Consider the following 9425-nt stretch of genomic DNA (forward strand, 5'->3'; position numbering starts at 1 on the left):
ATCGTCCATTTTTTGAACTGTTATGATTTTATCCCTATTTTTTTTTAATACCAAAAGTACCCTTAATATATATATATATATATATATATATATATATATATATATATATATATATATATATATATATATATATATATATATATTACAAAATAGAATAAAGGGTAATAAAGGTAATTTACATATTGCAATGATGAAATCATAAGCATGAAAAAAGAGGAGGATGAATTCGTACATGGCATAGAAAAAGAGGATGGATATTTAAATATTCCTTTAATTTTTGAATTCAAAGAGTTCGCTTGAACCCCTGGAAACCACGTAGAGCCGCCCCTACTTGGTGATGGAACACGGGAGTTGTGCCGAAGGAATTAGGGCCCTTTTTTTCGCCTAGCTGATATATCTACAGCCAATAATAAGCAAAATCACAAGTCTACCAATTGCTTATTCACTTATTTTGTGTGTGGATCTTCTTTGAAAGCAATTAAGCAAAACAAGTTTCAACTTCATATATTGCTTGGTTATTGCTATCAACGAACTTTTGGTTTGCAGCCATGGCCTACTATATATATCTTCCATGTGAAAGTAAAACATTTTTTGTAGGCTGCATTCTTGTAAACTTATAATCAGAAATTTATACATTTCGGTATTTTTTACTTTTAGTAACTTTTTGTTTAGCTTTTCATCTTAATTTTGGGATTAATCGTTCATCTCAACGAGAGGAGTCTACAAAATTATGACCGAAAGCAAAAAAAAAAAAAAAAATTCACTAAAAACTAAAAAAGTATTTTATTTGTCTAACATGCCGTCTGATTTGAATTTTTTTAACATCGGTTAATACTTTTATGCTTTTCCAATTCTTCTCATCGAGACGAACGATAATTAATCTCAAAAATTACGACTAAAAGCTAAACAAAAAGTTACGAAATATAAAAAATACCGAAATAAGTTTTAGATTATAAGTTTGCAAGAACGCACCCTTACTAACTCATTTTTCATTCGAGTTTGAGCGTTTTTGTTAATAATAACCTCACATTTCTTAATTACCTTTGTCGCTTAAAAAAGATTGGGAACCCAATAATTGATTTCCAATTTCTTCTTATATTAAACCAACACCTAGTCTATTACAATCTTGTAAGCTTCAAATATAAACTAGAATAGGTAAACTAGATTGTTTTTTTTTTTTTTTTTGGGTACATCAGAATATCATTCAATGACTAGAAACGCAAGTTCACAACAGGAGAAATAAACTAGATTGTTTACCTAGTCTGTATGTGTGTGTCATGACCCTATCCCAGTAATTACGATAAGGGATTATCGTGACTGGTCAGTGGATCTAACCTCCACCCGAGGCCTCATTACTCAGTTCTCAGAGCCGTAAAGGTTTAAAATCTTTACAACATAAAGTGAACATACATAAAATAAGGAATAGTCAATTCCCATCTTTGAAGCTTTCAAAACGTTGCCTAAATACTTTCTTTACATGTCCCACAGGCAGCAGCATTTCTCGCTCCTACTTGGCAATACTTGTAGGAAAATAATTAATTTTCATAAGTCGACAACTCGTGTGAGATACTATATCAGAGTTATACGTTTTACCATGGAAATATTATTCATAAACTTCTTGTACATAGCATAACATAACTTTAGCATAAAGCTCATAAGAACAACTTGCATCATGTAAAACTTGCACAATCTTGTAATGAACATCCAACAGCTTAACATGCATAGGGGAGCGACCCCACATGGTGTGAAATGATCAGGTCATTGGCAGCTTTATAACCCCTTCATTGGTCATGGTATCTTTAAAATCCATCCCCTTGACCCAGGACACCACAGTCTGGATACATCAACTTTCTTTTGAGTTCATAACGTCATAACATCTTCACCTTTAGATGACAAGGTATTCATAGAATTATAATAATAACATTACACCGTCACCTTTAGATGGCAAGGCCGTTGTTCATGGAATCATCCCTTCTTAAACATAGCCATTCTCATAAAAATTGTCGTCTTTGAATAATGTGTTCATAGCATATTTCCATGGCATAAAATGAGAAGCAAACATCATTTTCAACAAATCATGCTTTGTTGATAACTTGTATACATATCATAATTTTGGGCATATAAAACACATAACATAATTTGCTTGGAAAAACAATATAACTAAGAATAGAGTATCTCACCTTTGACTTCTCGAGAGCTTAAGCAAAAGACTAGATACTTCTCATTCTTATTCTCCGGACCGACCTATTTGTCAATCCCTTTGTGTCATGATACATTCAATAAAGAAATTGAAAGACTAGAGGCCTTCTCGATCGTGAATTGGCCAACTGGTTTCAAAAAGGGGTTTGGGCTTAATACATAGGTCTGCTATTCTTAATCAAGTTGCCCAGAGAGCAAGACTTTGTTTGGCAATAAAGCTATTTTCACATGGGTACACATATGTTTATACGATCAGTAAGCTAACTAGAATTCCAAAAAATGTAGACTAACTAAAATGTGTGGATCATTATGGTGTCGTTCGCTTCCTAAAGAAAAGTATTGAACCCCTGAAATTATATCATGCTATCCTCGTGTCCTAAAACGTCGACTGAAAATATACCTTTAAACTTAATTATATTTCTTTTAAAATACCGTAACCCAATTAGAATCACGTAAGTGCATTTTTAGAAACCGGGCTTTATAGTAAAGTAGATTGTTGTTTTCTAGAATAAGTGTTCGGTGTTCAAAGATTTTGTATTGTTTGCAGGTTAGAAGCTTCACTTTTATCTTCAAAAGTCCACCTGCAGGTATCCTCCCTTTTCCCGGTGGATGGTTTCCCTGTCCATATTTTACGGGTATAGTAATGTCCAGAAATGGAACGTATTCTTTAAGGATTGTGAACATCCACCGATGTGTAGGCACGTCGCATTTCTCGTTATTGAATGTGCTTCAATTGTTTTATACGGGGTTATATTACGGAGTTGTCAGCGTTTGTCTCGGGTGCTTCGTTCCCTATGTCTTATTGTCATGTATCTTGGTAATTTGATCCTCTTGGACCTTCTTTATGATGACAATGACAACGATCTTCTTTTAAAAAAATACTGTCTAGACTAAACAAGCAAACACGGCCTCAATCTCCATTGAATGTAATTAATGAAAGATTAGAATAAATCTTATTTATCGTTGCTACGGGCAACAATTTACTTAAAGTATTCATTTTGTAACGGAAAATAATGATAGGAAAATCATAGAATAATAAGTATTTTATTTCTATTAAAGCACTATTTTATTCTTATGTGATAGGAATTCAGAGTGAATCCCGTGAAAAATCAGCTCAATCTTATATGTGCAGGTGCTTGATCTAATCTTTCTATTTTTTCATTCACATTTTAGGATCCTGTAATCTGAATGAAAAATTAATGAAAGATTGGATCGAGCACCTACACATATCAGATTGAGCTTAATTATTTTCTCTAGCCCTCTTGATTATTTTGTAAATTAACGGAACGGAATGAATCATTCATGGGAAAACCAGAGTGGGCTCCATGTACCTATCAATACTCCTTCTACAAGGCCGGCCCTGGGGCTAGGCCCACCAGGCGGTGGCCTAGGGCCGCCCTAAAAAGCCCAAAAATAAGGGCCCCTCACCATTATAGGTTAACATAGTATATATACTAGGAGTCTTTAGGTCCAATATTTGTACCCAAAACTAATTTAACTGAGTGAGGCCATTCAAAAACTAGGGCCCAAATATTTTTGTAAGCCCAATTTGGCCAATTCCTAAACTCTTACTCTTAAAAGGAAAAAAAAGACTATAGAATTTTACATAGAAACAAACCTAGTCAGCTTCTCTCACCCTAAAATTTCATCTCCTGCTTGTGGGTTGTGGCCTTAACCCTCAAATTCCAAATCAAAGCAAAACTCTAAAATACTTTTAGCACTTGAAGAGGTAAAAACATGATACAACATGCAAGAACCGATTTTCACGGCAAGGAATAAATCTACCATTTAAATTTGATATTTTGATTCGGTATCGCCTTGTCGGATTGCTTTCTTGCCTCTCGAAATCCTCTTTTCATTCTAGGTATGGGTATGAGCATTAGTTATTGTAATGTCAAGTAATTTTTGTGACCTCGACATATAAGTATTTGCAAGTTTTATATTTGCGATGATTTGTATCTTTTGAAAATGGAGTATAGCATTTCTAAATGTGAAGGCTCCAAATTGATTGATCGCCTGGGGCCCGGAAAACTCAGTGCCGGGCCTGTCCATCTATTGAGAAATATCAATACCAATCGCTAGACTCTCCAGGCATCCACAGTGATTTCGATTTAGGACAAGAGATTCTCTGAAGTCCCCACTATTCGTCACTAAACATTTTAGTTCCATAGTACTTGTCCCCACAATGTACAGATAAGTTGCTTTTCATTTTATTTTGTTGACGTACTAGCAAATGTCCGTGCTTGAAGGCACGGCTCAAATAATCAGCACACGCAAATAAATTATGAACTCGAGTGCAATATATCAAATCCTACTCAACAAATCCAACTATGTGGAAAACAATAATCAAAGCATATTCATTTTCCTATTTAACTTGAATCAGCAAATTAATAATGAACAAACAATTTTCTAATTCCTAACGATTGGTCCAGTGATCTTCAAGCACATCGCAACATGTTTGCATTACGTACTCAACAAATGAGCATGTGACATCACGCCAAGCCGGATGTGAACAATAAAGCTTCTTTATCTGAAAAAAAGAGACAGAAAATAAGGAGCAGAATTTAAACCTCAAAAAAACCATAGCTAGGGCTTCAAAACTTCAACAATGAACAGAGAGATCGATAAGAGAGGGAGTTGGGTGGTGGTCGCCGGAGATCGTCGGAGGTTGATAGGTAGTCATCGGTGGTTGATGACGCTTGGGAATGCAATTTCGAAGGTCGTCGGATATCGGGGAGAGTCCGGAAGTGTTGTCGGAGGGTCATCAATATCTGGGTTGCTTCGTTGGAAACAAACGAAAAAAGAAAGAAAGAAAGAGGAATCCAAATGAAATGGGAATGATCGTTAGCTCATGTAATGATTCACATATACCTCATTGCACGCACGTTCCAAATTATATGGCTACATGCCCTAACACAACTGGCTTGAAAATAAGGTTCATATTCTAATTGGTCAATGTGCACCAAAATCACGAAGAATAGGACTTTAACAAACAAAGGAAAAGAGAAATACCACTTAATAGGTGGCAATTTCCTATATCAGAAAGTTCACAGAGGGTCTCTACTATATTAGAAAGTTCTACACACACTCGGAAGATCTTGAAAGAATTCCAGTCGTCCCTGTCCGTTAAGAAGAAGAAATAATCACTTTACCAGCTCTCATTAGGTGGCATCCCAAAACAGTTTCAAGTAATCCTAAGCCAGCCCTCCTCTTTCACTAAAGTCATTAAAAAAAAAACTGAAATAAGAGAATTATTAAAAAATAGAGAACTTTACAACATAGCGCACGTCCAATTTGGCCAATTTCTAAACTCTTACTCTTAAAAGGAAAAAAAATACAATAGAATTTTACATAGAAACAAACCCAGTCAGCTTCTCTCACCCTAAAATTTCATCTCCTGCTTGTGGGTTGTGGCCTTAACCCTCAAATTCCAAATCAAAGCAAACCTCTAAAATACTTTTAGTACTTGAAGAGGTAAAAACATGATACAACATGTAAGAATCGATTTTCGCGGCAAGGAATAAATCTACCATTTAAATTTGATATTTTGATTCGGTATCGCCTTGTCGGATTGCTTTCTTGCCTCTCGAAATCCTCTTTTCATTCTAGGTATGAGTATGGGCATTAGTTATTGTAATGTCAAGTAATTTTTGTGACCTCGACATATAAGTATTTGCAAGTTTTATATTTGCGATGATTTGTATCTTTTGAAAATGGAGTATAGCATTTCTCAATGTGAAGGCCCCAAATTAATTGATCGCCTGGGGCCCCAGAAAACTCAGGACCGGGCCTGTCCATCTATTGGGCCCCAGAAAACTCAGAACCGGGCCTGTCCATCTATAGAGAAATATCAATACCAATAGCTAGACTCTCCAGGCATCCACAGTGATTTCGATTTGGGACAAGAGATTCTCTGAAGTCCCCACTATTCGTCACTACACATTTTAGTTCCATAGTACTTGTCCCCACAATGTACAGATAAGTTGCTTTTCATTTTATTTTGTTGACGTATATTATATCCTATTCACAAGTTTAATTTTATGCCCAAAAATGGTAATGTACTGTACAATTTTCGACGTACCCAAAAAAAGATAATGTACTGTGCTCCTACAAGAGGGAAGTGTGTGGGCGCAATGCAAAGCAATGAAATCATGGTGTCATATTAAAGGGACCGCTGGGGAAGGTACAAACAACTGTGTTATTCACAAGTTTAATTGACTTTTTCTATTTACTTTGGTATTATACAAACAACTGTGTTATTCGGATCCGGGGGCTCTGCTGCCCAGAGGGGGCAGCAGCCCTAACCCACACTTTCAAAAAAACGACGTCGTTTTGAGGGTAAACTGCTGAAGAGGGACAGAACGGCAACGTTTTGGTGGGAAAAAAATTTCTTACCTCCCGCTTGCAATCCTATGAAGCAGAAACGTGATTATGAGAGCTTTAAAAACAAAATTTGATTATGTCTCTTTAGAATAATATGATCAAAATAATAAGATCTTCACACGTGTTCAAACGGATTAAAAATTGGAGCACTTAATTTTTTAACCATATTTTTTAATATTTAAACGGTCTCAAAAAATTAAGTGCTCAAATTTTTACTCCGTTTAAATCGGTGCAAAGATCTTATAATTCTGATCATATTATTCTAAACGGTCATAATTAATTTTTGTCTATAGTGCTCTCATAATCACATTTCTACTCCACAGGATCCTAAATAAAGAGCATATACTTAATATGAGTCATAAAAATAAAAAATTAAATTACGATCCTTTAGAATTATATGATTAGAATAACAAAATCTTTTCACCGATTTAAACGGAATGAAAATTTGAGCACTTAATTTTTTTAGACTGTTTATATATTACTGTATAAAATATGGTTAAAAAAATTAAGTACTCCAATTTTTAATCCGTTTGAACGGGTGTGAAGATCTTATTATTTTGATCATATTATTCTAAAGAGACATAATCAAATTTTGTCTTTAAAGCTCTCATAATCACGTTTCTGCTTCATAGGATGGCAAACAGAAGGTAATAAATTTTTTTGCCACCGAAACGTTGCTGTTCTGTCACTGCTCCAGCAATTTACCCTCAAAACGACGTCGTTTTGAGGGTGTGGGTTGGGGCTGCTGCCCCCTCTGGGCAGCAGAGCCCTCGGATCCGTGTTATTCACATAGATAATTGCACACACATGTGCATAGATTTTTGCAATGGCGAAATCAGAAACTGATTCTACCTTGGGTTAATCCAAAAAAAATTTCGGTGGGCAAATTAGTGTATATAATATGCATTTGGGCAATTTCTAAGAAACAAGGCTTATAATTCATTCCATATACCGCACATATTGCTAGCACCATCATATTATTGACCTTTTATATTGTAAATATCCAGATTGTAACGAGTGAGAACATTGGATATCTATTTCTTAAGAGTTAATATAGTGATGTATTTAATATGTAAAATATGGAAAAACACTCCTGCAAAAACCGATAGACATCAACAAATCTCAAAAAACGTTCCAGATTTTTTTATTTTTTTTTGTTATTCCATTATATTTTAAACCTAAAAAATTAAGATTGTAAGAACCAACATTTTAAACCAATTTAAGTACACCAGTCAGCGCTATACATAAGTACGTACACACAAGCCAATGCTCTGCACACAAGCCAGTACAAATCTAAGCACACAAGCCAGTGCTCTCCATTTAACAACATAAGTACAAATCTAAGCGCACCCATTAGTGCTCTACAAAATAAGGAAATACTTAAGAATCTGAAGCTTCGCAATTCGAGACATTGCCAGCTGAAATCATTTGGATGATGGGTTGGGCTAAAATTATTTAAACTGAAATTTACATACACATATACATATTTTTTTGAGGGGTTTTATGGTAGACATGGGCTACAGCCTAAGGTAGCCTATGGCTAGTTCCGCCATTGGATTTTTGTGTGGGGTTTATTTTGGATCCTATATAAATAATTCGAGTTATTCATTAAATGTAAAATATTTTTTCAAGGGCTTTCGCGAAAAATTAGCTCAATTCGATACTTATAGGTGTTTGATCCAATCATCTAAATTTTTATTCGGATTTTAGGATAATAAAAAGTTGGATGATTGGATCAAATACCAATATGTTATGTGAGAAAAACAAGTGAGAGGAGGGAGTATACGAGGCACTCTCCAGTGACTTCGGCAGTGGAGTATGACAATTCAATACAAATATTCTACAACCACACCCAACATCACACATCCAAATGCACATTTTCTCACAAAACACAAGAATTCTACACACACTGCACACATAGTGTGTGTGGGACCCTTGTATTTTGTGAATTCAATATCTGGTAGAATGCTACACACACAGATTTTGTGCACAAATTTTTTATGGGGCCCATTACGAGTCCCACACAAATAATCCGAGCCGTTCATTAAATGTAAAACATTTTTTCAAGGGCTCCCGCCAAAAATCAGCTCAATCCAATATCTATAAGTGTTTGATTCAATCATTTAACTTTTCATTATCCTGAGATTTGAACGAAAAGTTAAATGATTGAATCAAGCATCTATGAGTATCGGATTGAGCTGATTTTTTGCGGGGGCCCTTGAAAAAATGTTTTACATTTAATGAACGGCTCGAATTATTTGTGTGGAACCCGTAGTGAGTCCTACAAAAAATCTGTGCACAAAATCTGTGTGTGTAGCATTACTGATCTTGTAGTGTCTCGTCACAACACATTAGTTCCACAGTACTTATCCCCACAATGTACAGATAAGTTGCGTTTAATATCTGAAGTACCAAAAAAAAAAAAAAAAAGAAGGGACGAGAGAAGTGCATTAAAAATCAATTTTTACGTTTGAACACGGTATCGACTACGGTACCCGTCTTGTATCTGTACCAAGGTTATCAATACCGTTTCGTACCGTCTAGTGTTTATCATTTTTGATAGAATTCGGTACCCTACGTACCTCTATTTCCGTTTCGGCGCCAATACCGGACGGTACCGGAGATATCGGTCAGTACCGGCCAATACCAGATAATACCGGACTACTTTTAAATTTATTTTTTTCTTCAAGTACCGGACAATACCGGACTGTACCAGGCAAATACCGGACAAATACCGGAATATTTTTTTATTTTTTTTGTTTTAAAAAGTATATATTATACTATAAATTCTTTTAGGTAGGAAAATAACAGTAATAGCGATCAATACGAAACTATACTCGGTA

Source organism: Rhododendron vialii, chromosome 1a (genome assembly GCF_030253575.1).
Source record: "Rhododendron vialii isolate Sample 1 chromosome 1a, ASM3025357v1".
Taxonomy (NCBI): Eukaryota; Viridiplantae; Streptophyta; class Magnoliopsida; order Ericales; family Ericaceae; genus Rhododendron; species Rhododendron vialii.